Source organism: Phalangium opilio, unplaced genomic scaffold, assembly GCF_054372755.1.
Source record: "Phalangium opilio isolate 3A_F unplaced genomic scaffold, DU_Popi_V2 ptg000040l_1, whole genome shotgun sequence".
Lineage (NCBI taxonomy): Eukaryota > Metazoa > Arthropoda > Arachnida > Opiliones > Phalangiidae > Phalangium > Phalangium opilio.
In genome coordinates this window covers 952648-961340 of record NW_028324164.1, presented here as the reverse complement: position 1 = coordinate 961340, position 8693 = coordinate 952648, and the positions used below count along the sequence as shown (strand labels likewise).

The window sequence follows — 8693 nt, the reverse complement described above, 5'->3', positions numbered from 1 at the left end:
ATATTATACATAAACGTCTTTGTTTGGACCAAGACCGAAAAAACCAACGATATGAGTGAGGTTTATCAATTGACTAAAGTTCAGATATTGAAATTTTTCTTTAAGTATTTTTAGTAGTTTAATCCTTAATCACTATTTAATTCAATCAACTTATTATACTCTTAATCGATCCATTCCCTTTAAATTTATTCAAAAAATTGCATATCTCCGCTTTTTCAAGAACAATTCCATTTTCCGAAAACATTTTATTATGAAATTAATTATTTTGAAGGGAGTACGTTTAGAGGGCTCAATAATTAATATTTGAAATATTCTACTGCATTTCTAAGAAGAGCACCCATACACTGCAAGCACGGATGACTGCAAAATTTTATATCATAACTCGTTTAGAGTGAAGTGATTTATGTATTAATTCCGCTGAAAAGAATATAAAATGACATTGTACAGTATGAGAAATTTTTCTTTTTATGGAATCTTTACACTAACTTTTGGTTATTTTTATGCTTATAAAATATTTTTCCCGTCCATGAAAGGAGAGCTACCTACTAAAAGGTACCACATGGACAAATGTTGTTCCTTTTCCTTTGATAAACGACATTATTTTATTAGTCCGAGCAAAATAAACTACTCTTAATCATATTTTATCGAATATCAGTCTTCTCAACAAATTGTAACCGTTGAAAAAACATTTTTTGGTGCAAACTTGAAAATTTCTCAAGCCACTAACATTTAAACCAATGTCCCTCAAGGTGCTTACAAGTTAAGGAACATCGATATGAAATCCCTTCAAAATAATTAATTTTATGATAAAATGTTTTCTGAAAATGGAATTGTTCTTGAAAAAGCGGAGATATGCAATTTTTTGAATAAATTTAGAGGGAATAGATCGATTAAGAGTAAAATCAGTTGATTGAATTAAATAGTGATTAAGGATTAAACTACTAAAAATACTTAAAGAAAAATTTCAATATCTGAACTTCAGTCAATTGATAAACCTCACTCATATCGTTGGTTTTTTCGGTCTTGGTCCAAACAAAGACGTTTTTGTATAATATCTGTCACTTCAGTCTTAAGGCAGTAGTCAACTCTTAACAGGATGAAAATGTCATTTCCCGTCCCTATTATCTAAGGAACCGAAAATGCTATTAGCAGTTTTGAATAAAATATAAATCGAAATCATCTTTGGTTTGTCATACATTAATCATAATGATGGCACGAGATATTAGTGAGTATTAAATAAAATTAATAGCCTTTTCAAAATCGTAAAGTTAATTTCGTAGAACTGTTTACTTTTTAAATAAGTGCATTGGTTATGGCTAAAAGCGCGCCTCTTTTTAGGGTAGAAAGAAGCTAAAATACCATTTTTTTAGAAAATTTGTGGCAATAAACAAGATAATTTGCAACAATCAGGGGTAAAAACAAATCCAATTTAGGAAAATTTTGGAACAGGGGAAATATATTCAGTTGATAAAACTTGATAATTCCAAAAACAGGTTGTAACCCTCCGTAGAATAATTTAACTAAGGGAGTATCTCCCGAGGGCCATAAAAAAGAATCAAGACAACTTACTTTAATTATCCAATTTAAGAAGACAATTCTTCTTTAGTTTATTAATGAAATAACAAAGGGATAACGATCCCGTAACCCAACTTGGTTAATACAGAAAAACTCCGTTTAAACTACTTTAGTTCGACAAAGGAGAGAACTAGTCTCTTCAACCCTCAACAGATAACTGATAACAGCATTCTAATTTAATCTAGATTACAACTGTGGAAGGGGGAGTGGCTTGTAACATGGAGGCTAGATATGCCCTGCCAGAACCAAGGAGTGGAAGCTCCAAAGATTCTGGCAGCCATGTTACATCCCCCCCTCTTTAGGAACTGGTTTATAATAAAAAAATATAGAATAGGAAAATTCAGTTTAGGGTTACCCCGAGGAACCCTTAAAAGCATTAGCAGGGGTATAGGTATTCTTAAGTTCGTTTACAAATGTTTTTCACAAAATATTGATCTGTTCTTCATCGGTGCTGCATGAGATTCTGTTCCAATTTTCGTACCCGAAGGACTTCCCTTATTACCGTGACATTAAGCTCTCCTTACGGAGGATCAAAGTAATTGGGGTAGTGGACGTTCTCCTGCGGTCATCTAAAAATAAAACTTTTTAGTAATTTCTCTTCGTTGCTTGGGAAATAAATTCCCAAGGGAAAACAGAAATTGGTTCTCGGGTGAAACAGAAGTATTCCCTTTTTAAGTTCCGGATGTTATTATTATTGAGGTACACTTGGACTTCATAAGGAGACCTTAACCGTTTGTCATCATCATCAGGAGGTCGATAGTAGATGTCTACTTCATTACCTCCGGGCTGAACCGTCGCCCTCTTACATACCTCTCGACGCCATCCCAATTTAAAAGGTTCTAGATAAATATCGGGTAATGTAGCCCTATTCAAACGAGGCGTTCTCATTGACTCCGATAACGTGGTTGAAGAACTATCAGACACACGTAACGATTGGGATTTCGATTGAGAAGGTGGTGTAGGTGTTGACGTTTCTTCCGACAGAGTAGAATTCTGTTCAGGATGTGCTATTTCTTCGGTAGAAATAGAAATCGGTTCGGGAGGTACAATTTCCTCCGAAAAACCAGAAGAGGGAGAATGCTGTAACGCAGGTTCCGGTATGGATCGCTCAGAAGACGTTGATTTGTCGTCTGGCGTTACGATTTCTTCTGTGAAACTGGAAGTTGGTGTATGTAGCTCATTTTCCACGACTGATTCTTGATCAGACGGGGAAGCCCCCCCTGCCGCAGAAGGCGGGCTATCGTTAGAGGGATGATCGAGCTGAAAAGCCCTCATATCATGATAGGTAAAAAGGAGGAGAGGAGGGTCTTCAAAAAGGGCCATGCCCGGTTCACTATCTGAATCTGTAGACGGAAGTGAACCATCCCGAACTGCAGGAAGGATCGGTTGATCCGCTGCTTGCTCTTCTACTGAAGTTGATGTCGTGGTTGGAGGGACATCGGTAATTGCAGGAAGAATCGGTTGACGGACTTCCTGACCGTCCGGAGATGACGGTGATGTAAAATATGATGATGCTTCAGATGAAGTAGTTGAAGAAGTCTCCGCAGATTGGTGGTGCATGCTTCCACCATTCGTAGGAGGACTACCTTCGATTTCATCAGCGACTTCGGATTGAGAAACGGGGGTATTTTCGGCGTTTTCGAAGACAGCTACGTTAGTCCAATAAAGTTTAAGATGTTCTAGGTTAACTTTCCCTACGTTTTGCCCAGAGTTAGCATCTTCTAACTCGTAAACAACGGGAGAGTGCTTTGCAACTATCTTGAAGGGACCTGCCCATTTAGGACTAAGCTTTTTCATGAGCTGACCTGTCGTACTGGATAAAGGATGAGTTTCCATCCATACTAAGGTTCCTACCGCAAACTCTAACGGGTCATGACGGAGGTCATAATACTTTTTCTGGTGCGCTTTAGCTAACTTAGACAGTTCATTACTGAATGCTAATTGTTCCTTAAGAACCTTTAAAGCTTTATCACGACTGGGGTCATCATTGTCCTGAATGGGTTCTTCAATATCTAAATCCCAAGGGAGACGTGGCTCCCGCCCTAAATTCAAGAAAAACGGGGATCTGCCCGTTGTTTCATGGGGTGCGGAATTTATAGCGAATTGAAGAAGGTCAAGGGATTCATCCCATCTATCATGGTGATTCCCTACGTAGAATGATATTAATTCACCTATTACTCTATTGACTCGTTCAGTGGGATTTCCTTTAGGAGTATAAGGGGTAGTAAACTTTGGATTGATCCTAAAGGCTCTGCAAGTCTGCAGCCAAAGTTTCGAAGTAAATTGTACCCCTCTGTCACTAAGGATAGCTTTAGGAGCTCCCCACCTAGTAATAATAGACTTAAATGCCTGAACACAGGTCTTAGCAGTAATAGTTTTTAGTGGTATCATTTCCACAAATTTTGTCATGTAATCGACAAAAACTATTAGATATTTGTAGTGGTGTCTACTAGAAGGGAATGGTCCCATTATGTCGACACTTATTTGGTCCCAAGGACTTGTTATTTCTGAGGGTTGCATTAGCCCTGGCTTTTTTCTATTTCTAGCCTTAAATTGTTGGCATAAAGTACACCCTCTAACATAATCCTGGACGTCACTAATTACAGTGGGCCACCAATATCTATAAGTAACCTTACTAAGGGTCTTATCTTTGCCCCTGTGAGCTGATAGTGGGTGGTCATGTAACAACCTCATAGCTTCTAGCCTTAATCGAGGAGGTAAATAAATCTTTTCCGGATGATTTCTATAAGGTCTTCTATACAGAAGATCATTCTTTATTTCAAACATTTTATTCCTAACTGGGTTAGGTCCTTGCAAGGAATTTATAATAGGGGACGCAAATGGGTCTTCCCTCTGAGATTTTCTTACGTCTTCTATTGTGAAGACGGAGTATAAGGATCTAGGACCTGGAGGACGTATTCGACCTTCTACAGACTCACTAGAAGACGTTGTACTAGTACTACTACCGGTAGAATTTTGACTAGTGCTACTACTAGTTGGATCCAAATTACTCTTAGAATTAGAAGTAGATGAGCTAAAATTTATACTCAAAACGTTAATCGGGGCCCTCGACAAAGCGTCAGCTACTACGTTTTCTACTCCTTTTTTATGCTTTATGGTAAAATCAAAAGTCTGAAGGTACATTGCCCATTTGACTAGACGAGAATTTGGTTCCCTTATGTTAAACAACCATTGTAAAGCCTGATGGTCAGTGAGGACAGTGAATTTACGACCTTCTAGAAAGGGCCTAAACTTCTTAACTGCCCAACATATGGCTAAACACTCTTTCTCGCTAGTAGAGTACCTAGTTTCGGCATCCTTAAGCCCTGTGCTAGCATAAGCTATAGGGACTTCTACGTTATCTTGTAATTGGGAAAGAAGGGCGCCTAACCCTGCATCACTAGCATCGGTAGTTAAGATGCATGGGGAATCCCTTCTAAAGGAAGCTAAGGGGTGAGCCTTACAAATGGCTTCCTTAATTTTTTCGAACGCTTGTTGCTGTTCGAATCCCCAAATAAATTTCTGATCCTTCCGTTTAAGTTTATTAATAGGTGCTACTATTTGAGAGTAGTGATTAATAAAACGGTTGTGCCAACCTGCCATCCCTAAAAATCTTTGAACTTCCTTAATATTTTTAGGAGGAGGAAATTTTTGAATGGCTTCTATCTTAGAAGGATCTATATGCACCCCTTTTTCATTTACTATGTGACCAAATATGGTAGCTTCTTTCTGAGCGAAACGACATTTCTTTAACTGTAGGGTGAGACCCGCTTCCTTTAGCCTATTTAAGACATACTCTAAACACGTTAAGTGTTGATCCCAATCTTCGCTAAGCGAGATCAAATCATCTAAATAGTCTATTAATTGGAAGTAATCTGCATCCCTAAAAATTTCGTCAATTAGACGTTGAAAGGAGCTAGGGGCATTACATAGCCCAAAAGGGAGTACATTGAACTCGTACTTTCCCATATGAGTCACGAAGGCAGTTTTTTCTCTGCTCTTTGGGTGCATTTCCACTTGCCAGTACCCTGATTTAAGGTCAAGTGTTGTTATATATTTAGGTCTTCCAACCCTAGCTAACATGTCCTCTATATTAGGTAAAGGATAAGGGTCTTTAATGGTAACCTGATTAAGTTTTCTGTAATCAATACAAAACCGATAGGGTTTACCCCGTTTTGTTTGATCAACTAAAACTACGGGCGAAGCCCAAGGAGAAACTGAAGGTCTGATTATCCCGTCATCTAACATTTCCCTTACATGTTGTTCAATGATCTTCCTTTTCTGATCATTAACTCGATAAGGCTGAGATTTGATGGGCGGACTAGTACCCGTGTGAATCTCATGGAATACTAGTCCTGTTCTTCCTACTTTATCAGAAAACAACTCAGGGAATTTCAATAAAAGGGTTTCTAGTTGATGACGTTGTTCATCAGTAATAGGGGCTGCGGAAACTGCGTCCCTAATATTCTCTACAATCTCCTTATCTATTGGATCCTTTTCTGATTGAATTGAAAAAGGGATCCTTAAGTTACCCACTAAGCATTGAGATGATTCAAAATCTAATTTGACCCTGTTTTCTTCAAGAAAATCTTGACCCAATATAAAGTCACTATTAAGGGAAGGAACTATGTAGAATTTAAATTTAAAAGATTTCTCACTTTCATCTGACTTAAGAGTAAAACCTAACTCGTGAGAACCTTTTGTAAACGTATAACGGCCGTCGCCCCAAACTACACAGTCTAATTCTTCATCTTCAGGTAACTCTGAAGAATTTCTATGTTTACAGATTTTCTGCCACTGGTCAAGACTAACAAAAGAGGCATCGGCCCCGCTATCTAATTTAGCGTGAACTGTCGCGTGTTCAAAAGTAACAGGAATTGTAACCCTTTTATAAACTGAACCTTTCTTGACTGATTCAATCCTTAAAGGGAACGCGACACGCTTTTTACTAGGAGAATTTATTGGGCGCCGGGAGAGGGACCACGTGGGACCTCTCCCGTCTGGGCTTCCCCCGACTGGATCATATTTTTATTTGGACAATCGGGTGCAAGATGACCAGGTTCCTGACAACTGTAACAGGTGATCGTACGTGTAGAGGGGTAAGACACGGCCAACTGACGACCAGGGGACTTAGATCTCTGATTATAATATCTATTATAAGATCGCTGACCTCTATTTGAAGTATTCTGAGCTCTTGCTTGCGATCTCGAGTCTAAGGGTTTCAAGGGATATTCCCATGTAGGATATGATGGAGAAGTAGGACAAGGGCTTTGACAATGCCCGGGGGAACACTGACTATGGGCTGAGCCTTTATTGGCTGGGCAAAAGGACTCTGCTTTAACCTTAGGTTTTGGGGGAGATTTCCTCTTTTCCCTTTTCTCAGCATTCTTTTTCCTGACTTCAATATCCTTTTCTATGGTTTTACAGGAATTCCTTAACTGTTCCATAGTGGTAAATTGTAAGAAAAGGAGGGGAGTTCTAAGTTCATCTTTCAAGTTGCTCTTAATAATTGGAACTAACTCCTTCTCGGAAAGGGGATGGGTCATCCCTAGATTCAGCTTCATTACTTCCCCGAAGAAATCCTCCACCGACTCCTTATCTTTCTGACTTCTATGGTTTATTTCTATCTTAAGTTTAGAATCAGCTTCAGAATCTCTAAACTGAACCTTAAAGTGTCTCTTAAAAGTATTCCAAGTTAAATGAGGATGGGAAGGCCTTAAACTACACATTTCGTCATATTGACGGACTAAATCCCTGTACCAATACAAGGCACGTCCTCTTAAAAGGAGAGGCAAAGCAGCTAACCTTTCTTCATTTGATAGCTTGTGAAATTTAGCATACTCCTCAAAAGCAGCTAAAAATTCAGCGGCATTATCATTAGACGATCCCATAAAGGCTAACCTTTCTGGCGGTTCAATAGGGACTTTTCCCGTTTGAGGAGTTGAACCTCTATTTATTAACATGGGTAGATCCCTAACTAACCTATCAAAACTAGTGGCTAGAGCTTTTTGTATTGCTACATTTTGGTTTGAATTATCTGCCAGTGTTTGGAGCAAGGGCAATATAAAGGCTTTTAATTCCTCGTCGGAAGTGTCTGGTCCTAATTGAGGGATTTGTTGGGACGGAGAAAATTGGGTTCCAATTGTTCTGACACTAGGATTTGGTAGTGTATTAGCAAAACTAACTTTAGGCTTAACATTTGTGGACTCTGATTTGGAAGGAATAAGGGAATCAATCCCGGTTTGAGGAGGGATATTTGAGGGAGTTGAACTTCCCTTAGGGGCAGAATTACTATTTTGAGGGGATAGTTGGTAAGAGGAGACTTCCGATTCTGAAGAGGCGGCCGTCCTCTTTCGTGTATCTGAATCCTCCTCGTCTTTCTCATCCTCAATTCGAAGAATCCTGTTGAAATCCTCCAAAGGATTATCTGTCTCTGGCGGTGCTAGCATGTCGCCATCGTCTTCCGTAGACGTAAACAGATCTTCTTTTGATAGTTCTTCCCTTTTCTTTAATATTAAATCCTCCTCCTCCTCCTCTGATGTTCGAGGAGACCTCCATTTTTGATTGTTAGCGTCCGAGTAAGCCATGATTAATTTAATTAATTTACAATAATCAAAACAATTTACATCAATCAAGTTAGGTTAAATTTATACAATATAAACAGTAAGTCATCTTAATTCGATAATTTTATAATAAAGATAATTTTTTTTCTTAATTTAGTGTTTAATTTATTCCTGATTAAGTTAGATTTATTTTAAAACAATTATCTTATTAACTATCTATCAATGTGGAAGCCAAGGCTTAGAGCCACATGGGGGGCGGATATCCTAACCGACAATGATAAACAGTATTTCTATGGGACTGACCGAGGCTTAGTCGTGTCCCTGTTCGGGCGCCATTTTTATGTAACCCTCCGTAGAATAATTTAACTAAGGGAGTATCTCCCGAGGGCCATAAAAAAGAATCAAGACAACTTACTTTAATTATCCAATTTAAGAAGACAATTCTTCTTTAGTTTATTAATGAAATAACAAAGGGATAACGATCCCGTAACCCAACTTGGTTAATACAGAAAAACTCCGTTTAAACTACTTTAGTTCGACAAAGGAGAGAACTAG

At 38.5% G+C, this 8693-nt stretch overlaps 1 long non-coding RNA gene across 1 annotated transcript; it reads right to left on the bottom strand.

Moving 5' to 3' along the window:
* Positions 1 to 1569: 1569 nt before the first annotated feature.
* On the bottom strand, positions 1570 to 8693 carry LOC149679994 (uncharacterized). The gene is made up of 2 exons (XR_016365633.1): positions 8554 to 8693; positions 1570 to 2144 (listed from the first exon to the last, which is right to left on the bottom strand). It is a non-coding gene; the product is annotated as an uncharacterized LOC149679994 (long non-coding RNA).